We start from the raw sequence: 9,712 nt of genomic DNA, 5'->3' as shown, positions 1-9,712 counted from the left end.
ATTAATCCATTAAGATTTATGACATAAGAAAAAGGGTCCATTTACAATGTTACACTTGCCACCATGGACAAAATGATCAAGTATAGATAACCAAAGGTACTTTACTCGAAATTAAGTACAGGGATGTCCTCTGCTGTCCAGTTGTCTAGTTCTTGCCCCTCAGCTATTGGCGAGACCAGAGCCTCATACAAGGAATCCAAGTGGATGACATCGATGGATGGTTCTAGAGGAGATTCTTTGCTTTCATCCCCAGGTTCTATCATATTCACACCATTGCCTGTACCATGAGTGGGCAATGGGTTTGATGTGACATTGGGGAGGGAACCATTCCCTTCAATCTTTAACCACCCGTTCCGGATTAAAGCGTGCACTCTCCCTCTGAGTGCCCCGCAGTTGTCAGTTGAATGCCCTTGTGCCCCTCCATGATATTCACAATGGGCAGTGGCATCATACCACCTGGGGTATGGTGGCTGAATTGGGTCTAGGGGAACTGGTACTATCTGGTTTATACCGATGAGGTATCGGTATATTTCACTGAGTGGGAGGGGAAGGGGTGGATCAGGATTTCTTGGTGGTCTCGAATTATTTGGGGGTGGTCTAGGTTGAGCAGGAGGAGGAGGTGGTCTGGGTTGGTAATTTGTAGGTGGTGGGTACTGTGGGCGCGGGTGTGGATAATTTGGGAAAGGAGGTGGGATGTTTGCAACTGTTTGGCCATGAGGGGGAGGATATGGCCGATAGTTATTCTGGGGAAGTGGGGAATAATTGTTTTGCCTCGTGATGGAATGCACATCACCCTCCTTCTTTTTGCCAAAACTGGCAGTTTTTTTTGCAGGATTCTCAGTCAACTCCTGCAGCCGTCCCATCCTTAAATTAGCCTCTATCCTCTCACCAGCTTGGATGACGTCCGAGAAGCTGTTGGAAGTGTTGCCAATCATCAAATTGAAGTAAGGAGCCTTCAATGTTTCGATGAACAGGGAGCATAGTTCATTGTCAGTTACTGGAGGATATACTTCTGCAACCTTCTCCCTCCATCTTTGGGCATATTCCTTGAAGCTTTCCCTGTCTCTCTGCACCAGGTTTTGAAGGTCCCTCCTTGTGGGGGCCACATCACAGTTAAATTTGTACCGCTTCAAGAATGCATCAGCTAAATCCTTCCAGGAGCGCAGTTTGCTCCTGTCCAACTGAATGCACCATCTTAAGGCTACGCCGGAGAAACTCTCGTGAAAGAAATGGACGAGAAGTCTGTCATCTTCTGTTAAGGCAGAAATTTTGGCAATGTAAGTTGCCAGGTGAATGTGGGGATCCGAGTTCCCGGTGTATTTGTCGAAATCTGGGATCTTGAACTTAGGTGGCACCACTACGTCTGGCACCAATCTTAGTGATGCCACATCGACTGAACCATACATGTTTAGCCCTTTTATTGCTCTCAATCTTTCCTCCAGAGCAGACAGCTTCTCATTTTCCTTGGTCTTATTTTCTCCTATTGCATGAAATACTCCCCCAGTTGGGAGATGAGGGGTGGAGTGGACTGGAGGGACTAGGACTAAAGGGCATGGTTCGGGATTAGAAACAGCTAGATAGTAGGAGAGAGGTGGGTCATTATTTACGGTAGTCGGGTTGACAGTGATTGTCAGGTCTGGGATAGGTGACTGAAAGGTAAAAGAAGTTGAAGCTTAGTGCGGATCATTTGTTGTAGGTGGTGGAGGAGGTAATGGTAGGTTAGGTTCTGAAGTGGGTTTATTTTGGGACATCTCCCTCATTAGTCTCATAAGTTCTGAGACCTGGTCCTTTAGCTCAGACACTTGCCCTTGTAGGTTCTGCACTTGTTCCTGGTCTTCCATTATCTTCTTTGTTCAGGATCTTGTTAAGTACACTCGCTTGGGTTGAACCGTGTGCTTGGTCAGACTTGCTTTGGTTGAAGCAATGTTGATTTTCTGTGGGGAAAATAAAAAAAGCTTTTAGTGAATTTTGAATTTCGTAAAAAAAACTAAAGGTCCTGGTTCGGACAAAGGATACAGTGGCCTTTGGGAGCCGAAATGAAATCTGCAGAAGGATGATTGTATCACTTTTATCATGGCATCGTTCGATAGTCCGACGGTGAATGACTGGATTGAATGCGCATTTTTGGTACTTATCCATATGGCGCATTCAATTTTTTGCATAACTCTAGCGAGGGAGTACCTATGGGAGCCATACTATCCATTCACAATTTTGCTAAACAGTGGCCCAAAGTCATTCCATTAATAGAATAGTTCATACATGGCATTCTTTACATTGGCCTAGGCTCAGGAAGGTTCTTTATAATGAGATGACATTTTCTGAGATATTCGTAAAGTCTATCTTCTTGTCTGGCGGGGTCAAACATCTTCAGAGCATACTCGGATTCAGGTAGGAGTTCTTGTTTTCCTAGAGCTATCGTTTCCCCCAGCTGGTCAACATTTTCTTTCAACTCTTGATAGAGAGCAGCTTTTCTTTCCTTTTCCTTCCTTTCCTTAGCACATTCTTTCAGAATATCGTTGATGAGTAGTGCCTATTCCTTCAATTCGAGCTTCTTCTTTTTGTTTTCTTGTTTATACTCTTCTACGAGTATCTCGTGGTATTTCATTTTTTCCTGAAGCTTACTATTCCGTACTTCTACTTCTTTTACCACAGCTTGGAGAGAGCTTTTTTCTTTTTCCCACCGTTCTTCTTGTTCTTCGAAGCTCATTTTTTCGGCCCTTGCCTCTTCCCTGATTCTTCTCACTTTTCTTTTAAGGTTCTGCCGTTGATCCTCTAACTGCTTTATTTGTTCTTGCAGTTGCGAGTTTTCGGTGTTTGCCTTCTGTAGTGAGTCAGCCAGACGATTATTAGCTTCTTCTAATAGGACATTTCGGCGAGGGTTGCTGTCTTCGAATTCTGCAGTTGAGTGTTCTTGGTCCCTGTCAGCCCTCCATTTAAGATAATCGCCCGTGGCACTCAGACCTTTAGGCGACCTCTCCATCAGAGTGATGTTTTCCCAAGATTTGCGAGTTATCTTCAATCCTTCCTCTTCTTTGAGCTCATGGTAGAAATGACCCTAGTGGTATTCTTCAATGTTGATTTTGAACTGTGTTGAGCCAAACTGTCTCATTACCAATGCCGGAGTGTAACTTGTGTATCCAGTCACTCCGATTAGGGATACCGATTGATTACCCCCCGTGCTGATCAAAATAGATTGACTCGACGTCCACAGTTTGCTCCAACAGTAGTCATGGCTATTGAAGCTCAAAATCCGTTCTTGCCACTGCGGATCATTCTTCAGGCTGATTACTAATCGGGTCATTTTCTCGATGAGAGGCTGGTCAAGGTACCATGTCAATCCCTTTGTCTCCACAGGACACATGTGACTGATAATCCAAAGGTTCAACAATTGAGAACAACACTTAATGGACCCCTTGCCTTGTTGTCTGCAATAAGTAAGAGTTAAGAAAGTCTCGGCAAGTATTACCGGTACTGGGTTGACCTTCTGTTTCTCTACTGCCCAGAACATTTCCACAACGCCACAAGTTATGATTTCGGAAGGTCCAGGGAACAAGATTAGTCCATAGATTGCTAAAGCGAGTATCAATGAAGCTTGATCCCACTGTTCATCTTGGATGCATTGATCTAATCCCTTCTTGAGATAAGTCCAATACCATCCATGCGTGTTTCCTTTGACAGTTTCTCTCGCCTTTGCTTCTTCTGGTGGGATCCCCAGCATATGTGCGAACCATTTCCAGGTCTGCCTATGTTCGAGGTGTAGGTAAATCCGATTCTGCGCCGCATAAGGGATTTCTAGCAATGTTTGATATTCTTCCATAGTGGGTGCAGTATCGATGTCGTTGAAAGAGAACACCCCAAACTTAGGGTTCCAAACTGGCAACATGGCCTTTAGTGCCGGGACTTGAACTTTAACTCGCATCAAGGTTGCAATCCTCCCATATTTCTTCTCAAATTATGCTTTGACCTGATCGGGAAATGACTTCCAACCATTGACCAGACCTTTAAGACTGTTCATTCTGACTTCAATCTTGTTTAGGTCTAATAGAGGAAATGAGTTGGTGTCTCTTTGTAGGGGAACTGAACAATTTTTGGGCCATGGTTTAGCATTCTGTCCTGATTTAAGAACTTCTTCCGCCGACTGACTCGAGGATGCCATGTTAAAAATGATGCTTATCCTTTTACAGACCTTATTTCGGTGATGCCTGTAGGAAAAACTTGTTAGCGGGATAAATTCAGGTAATCTTGAATTATACTGTTGGCAGTGACACCTACACATTTATCAAAGTAGGAAAATGTGTAGGTTTTCTTAACAGTATGATTCAAGATTACCCTTAAAAATAAGAACAAAATAAAAGAAACAGAATAGAGTAAGAGTAAGTATGCCCCTTTTGTCCTAAAATAAAGGAGAGCCCTAGTACTGGCTAGGTGCTACCTAATTGGATAGTTCTATCTTATAGGGTAGCTTGCTACGGCTTCCAACTATTGTGATAGTTTAGCTTAGGGTCTAATTTTCTAAAAGCCACAGGTTCCCAAATTGCCCCTACTGTAAACAGTAGAGCCTCATTCTATCCCCCATGATACTGTTGGGAAAACTCCATGGGTATCACAGTGAATAGAACGAGTTTCAATTTGAGCAGAAGCCTTCATGGATACTAACGGGGTAAAACCCATGGGTACCGCTACATGACTCCCTCCTACTTTCCTAAAAGGGTAAGAAAGCCCGGGTATAGGGCTGAAGTGTGTGAGGACATCGTGTGAGTGTTCAGTGTGTGAAGGGACACCTTTACCTCTTCCCAGTACGGGGGAATTTTCTTCTTTCTTTTTTTCCTTTTTTTTTAAAATGAAGAGTGCTGTGGGGAGTAAAACAATTAAAACAAGTAAAATGGTTAGCAGGAATAACAATAACTAACATATGAAATTTCGCGGATTGAGCCCACCTAACTATGTTTGAATTGTGAAATTAAATCTGCTTTTGGACCTCTGAACCGGGGTTAAGTTACAATGTTCCCCAGTGGAGTCGCCAAGCTATCGCAAGGTGTTTTGTGGTCGCCTGGACGAACACTCACTGAAGTGGGAAAAGTGAGGAGTCGCCACTTTAATTTTGAGGGAAATTAAAGAAAACCATTTGCGAGGATAAGTTAAGATGAAACCACTTCAAAAACAGAGATTCTAGGTTCGGGGTCCGTAAACGGGTGGGGAAGGTGTTAGGCACCCCACCTCGTCCCTCAGCGAGGGTAAGCAGATTTAACTTCACGTTCTTTATAGTTAGGGGGGTTTGGGTGGAAATGTTAATCCTTTTGACGAAAAGGAATATTTGATTTTTCACTAATCCGGATTACTCAGATACATAAGTAAATGAGACAACCTTAGTGAGTTGCTATTGTGTACTAATTTTATTTTAGGGGGAATCGTCTTACGTGTTTGTTAAAATTTAATTTGGGAATCGGATAAGAACTCTCCTCCGATTTCCTTTAAATATTTATTAAAATTTTTAGGTCAAGAATCAGATAAGAACTCTCCTCCGATCTCTTTTAAAATATTTAAAAATTTTTAGGTCGAGAATCGGATAAGAACTCTCCTCCGATCTCTTTTAAAATATTTGTTAAAGTTTTTTCTTTTTTTTTTTTAAGTGAGAATCGGATAAGAACTCTCCTCCGATCTCTTTGTTAAAATTTTGGGTGAGAATCGGATAAGAACTCTCCTCCGATCTCTTTTAAATATTTATTAAAATTTTAGATTGAGAATCAGATAAGAACTCTCCTTCGATCTCTTTTAAATATTTATTAAAGTTTTAGATTGAGAATCAGATAAGAACTCTCCTCCGATCTCTTTTAAGTGTTTGTTAAAATTTTAGGTGAGAATCGGATAAGAACTCTCCTCCAATCTCTTTTAAATATTTATTAAAGTTTTAGATTGAGAATCAGATAAGAACACTCCTCCAATCTCTTTTAAGTGTTTGTTAAAATTTTAGGTGAGAATCGGAAGAACTCTCCTCCGATCTCTTTTATTTTAATGGGAGTCGGATAAGGATTTTTCCGACCTCTCAAAGTTTAATTTCAATTACACCTCATAAGAGCCTAAGACCAAGGGTTTTAGCATTCAAAGATGACGGGGATCAGAATAAGGCTTCTTTTAACTTATTAGTGCCTTGCGACTAGACCGGGGACACTAAAATGAATTTCCCGACCTTCTTATGTGGTCGCCTTACCAGTACCTTCTGATACCCGATTTATCCCATTTAATTATTTAAGGTTCGATTTTACTCTGCCTTGTGACGTCTTGCCCAATAGTGTAATGTGTTATTCTAGTGATTCGGCCTTACTATTTTCCTGGCTTATTATTTTAGACCTTTCGTTATTTCAAAGGGGCTCTTAAGATGCAGTTACCTACATTTTATCCGACCACTTACATGCCACTCGGGGCTAGAACTTTTGCGTTTAGAGTTAACAAGGAATAGCAAAAACGGACTGACTAACAAAGAAATGAACTCGGGAATAACCTTTTTCGCGTAATGTAGACTTAATGTAGACTCTCTCCCGCGGTGCACAAGTGCTGATCTATTCCTTGGAGAAGAACCGGACTGTTCGGGAGAACCCGGGTTTCGCTAAGGTCCTAGGGTCTTCTATCTACCTTCGGGAAGATCGGGATAGGCTGTCCCCGGACAATCTGGATGACATCCTGACCCGATCTATGAGCCTGAACGTGGAGTGCTTGGTGAACAGCACATTGCTCCGGAGAAAGCTCACCGCCTGGGTAAGGAAGTCAAGAAAATGGGTCATGAGGTGACTTCTCTTCGATCCCAACTGTCATCCGCTTAGAACTACATATCACAAATTGAGGGGCGAATGAAGTTCTATGAGGATAAGCTGGCCGAACAGGCTCAAGTTCTGGCCGAGCGAGATCATGTTCTTGAAGAAGTGCAAGCGCTCCGGGCCGATGAAGCTGCTCAACTCGCTCATCTTGCTGGGGAGCTCAAGGCGAAAGAAGAAGAGATGGTGACCGGAGTGGCCGGCACTTACGTGAATGCTCACAGAGATCTCCTGGCCGAGCTCAAGAAGCGTTATCCCGAGGAGGACTTCTCATGGATGGCCAACCTGGCTCCTGAGGACGAGGGTGAGGATAGCGAGGAGGTGGCTGAAGGTGAGAGAGAAAATGAACAAAATGTAGATCAGGCTGAGGGTGATCCCCCAGCCGAATGACTTGTATAAATTTTGAAATGAAATGAAAGTTCCCCTTTTGTTCAATGATTGATTGTGATCGGAAAGTTTCTAAATTGCATAAGCACTTGATTGTTTGAACATATTAGAACGACAACTGAAAGTGATTATTAATCTAAGTATAAGAGATCGAAAAACACAATATGCATGAGATCAGCTACGAAACGAGACTTAATTAAAATTGGGAATTTGGCTTTGAACACTTAAAGATTGGGATCATCTTTAAACCGAGTCGAAACCTTTATCATTCTCAAATTTTAAATGAGAGACCGGCAATAAGACTGGTGGTACGAATGCCTAATATTGGTTCAATCTTATTTGACAAGAAAGATTGGAAATATAACTAAATGATCAGGGGACTCGAGAATTGGTTTGAGGGATCGGTGAGGCTTTAAATGACCTGGAAACTTGGTATTAATTAAATTCCTTTTGAGGGGAGGTCGAAAGTGTGGTCGGTTGGCAAAGGGGACTGTGTTGGGGATCGGCTTCAAAGTTTATTAATTTCAGGGGATCAGCCAAAATATGGTGTCGACAATTGGATTTGAGATTTGCTCCTTGATTTAATTTCTTTTGATCTTGATGCATGCTCTGTGTTGGTACCCACTTAGTATTGATTATAGATGTTAATTGAAGGACTGAAAAGTGAAGATTAATATTAGAAAATCAAGATTTTGAACCTAGGAAATCTGACCTAGACATAGGCTGATTACCTTTATGGAATTTCAAAGTTGGTCAAAGACCTTAAAGGGTTTTAATTAATTTGATCACCACGAAAGTCGGGTTTAAGTTAATTAAAATACACCTTAGGTGCCTTGAGAGAGGACTTAGGATACCTTAGGATTAATTTCCATCAAGGCAAACGATTCTCAATCTAGTAAATAAGCAAGATAACATCCATAGTAAGATTCAAGTATGAAATCTTAATTCTAGAATTGTTTCAAAATATATTATTTCATTTTAGGTTTATCATTTTAGTGTTTAAAATAAACAACTTTCATTCCCTCATTATTTGATAGCCTAAACAGTCAAAATTACTGTGTAGATTGGTGCTTACTAATCACATTCCTCATGGGAATGATACTCTACTCACTACTTTATTACTTATTAGTGATCTGTGCACTTGCAGGGTTATAAAACCAGCGTAACAAGTTTTTGGCGCCGTTGCCAGGGAATTTGGCTTTAGTAATATCGAGCGATAGACAATTTAGCTTATTTAGGCTATTATATTTATTATCTAATTTTATTTAATTTATTTAATTTCTTTTCTTTTCTCTCAGGTGCCTGACCTGGTATATGGCCAAAACAAGGCCAGAAGAAGAAATCTTGGACTGTGATCCCGAAACAGATAGAACTCTGAGAGCCATCAGGAGGGAAAGGAAACATCAAGAGCACGATTAAGAAAATCTCGAAATTCCAACCATGGTCTATAATAATGATAAGCCAAGGCTCTTGAGAGACTACGAAGCTCTATGTATCCAAGGATTTTAGCCTAGTGTCACAAGATCCACAGTGGAAGCCAATAACTTTAAGTTGAAACCAGCATGGCTTCAAATGATTCAACAAACCCAGTTTGGAGGTTCACCAACAGAAGATCCACACTATCACCTCCACTGCTTTCTTGCCCTATGTGACATGTTTAAGATGAATGGAGCGTCTGATCAAGCCGTAAGACTCAGAGCATTCACATTCTACCTTCGAGACTGAGTAAGGAAGTTGTTACTTTCTCAACCAGCTGGAACGTTTACCACTTGGGAAAACCTCTCAGAAGCTTTTCTAGTAAGGTATTTCCCACCTATAAAGATTGCAGGACTGAGGCTTGAGCTCAATACCTTTAGACAAAAGGAAGGTGAATCACTCTATGAAGCATGGGAAAGATATAAGGACCTGCAGAGGGAATGTCCACACCATGGCATAGAGGATTGACCACTAGTGCAAAATTTCTATAATGGGTTACTACCATCTACAAGGAGCACAGTAGATTCGGTTGCAGAATGTGACCTGATGGAGAAAAAAGTGACACAAGCACTTGAACTTCTAGAGAGGGTTGCATATCATAATTATGAGTGGTAAAATGAAAGAGGAATCGCAAGGAGAACAATAGGGGTCTTGAAAGTGGATGCCCTAAGCATGATAAATGCTCAATTTGATCAGCTCACAAAGAGGCTTGATAAAATGCAAGCCAATGCTGTAAGGATGAACAGTCAACATGAGGACAGCTATGGAGGAGGATACATGAGTTCAGAATATAACAGCTTCAATGAACCTCCCACAAAACAGATGAACTATGTGAATAATGGAGGATACTTCATCCAGAGGCAGCTCAACAATCCATATTCAAACACTTACAACCCTAGATATAGGAACCACCCAAATTTCTCATTGTCTAATCAGCGGAATTAGCCAATAAACAAACAACAAAGGTATAAACCACCATCACCCCTTGGATTTCAGAACAGAGGCCAAAACTTTGCACAGCCACCACCGCCTCCTCAACC

General features: G+C 41.6%; 1 non-coding gene across 1 annotated transcript; it reads right to left on the bottom strand.

Annotated features, from left to right (window-relative positions):
* Positions 1–9,023: 9,023 nt before the first annotated feature.
* LOC131169897 (small nucleolar RNA R71) lies at positions 9,024–9,130 on the bottom strand. Its single transcript, XR_009140843.1, has one exon. It is a non-coding gene; the product is annotated as a small nucleolar RNA R71 (small nucleolar RNA).
* Between the last annotated feature and the right edge of the window lie 582 nt (positions 9,131–9,712).

The sequence above is a fragment of the Hevea brasiliensis genome, chromosome 10, assembly GCF_030052815.1.
Source record: "Hevea brasiliensis isolate MT/VB/25A 57/8 chromosome 10, ASM3005281v1, whole genome shotgun sequence".
In the NCBI taxonomy this organism is placed as follows: Eukaryota; Viridiplantae; Streptophyta; class Magnoliopsida; order Malpighiales; family Euphorbiaceae; genus Hevea; species Hevea brasiliensis.
The sequence above is the reverse complement of the archived record's forward strand: the minus strand, read 5'-3'. Positions and strand labels throughout refer to the sequence as shown.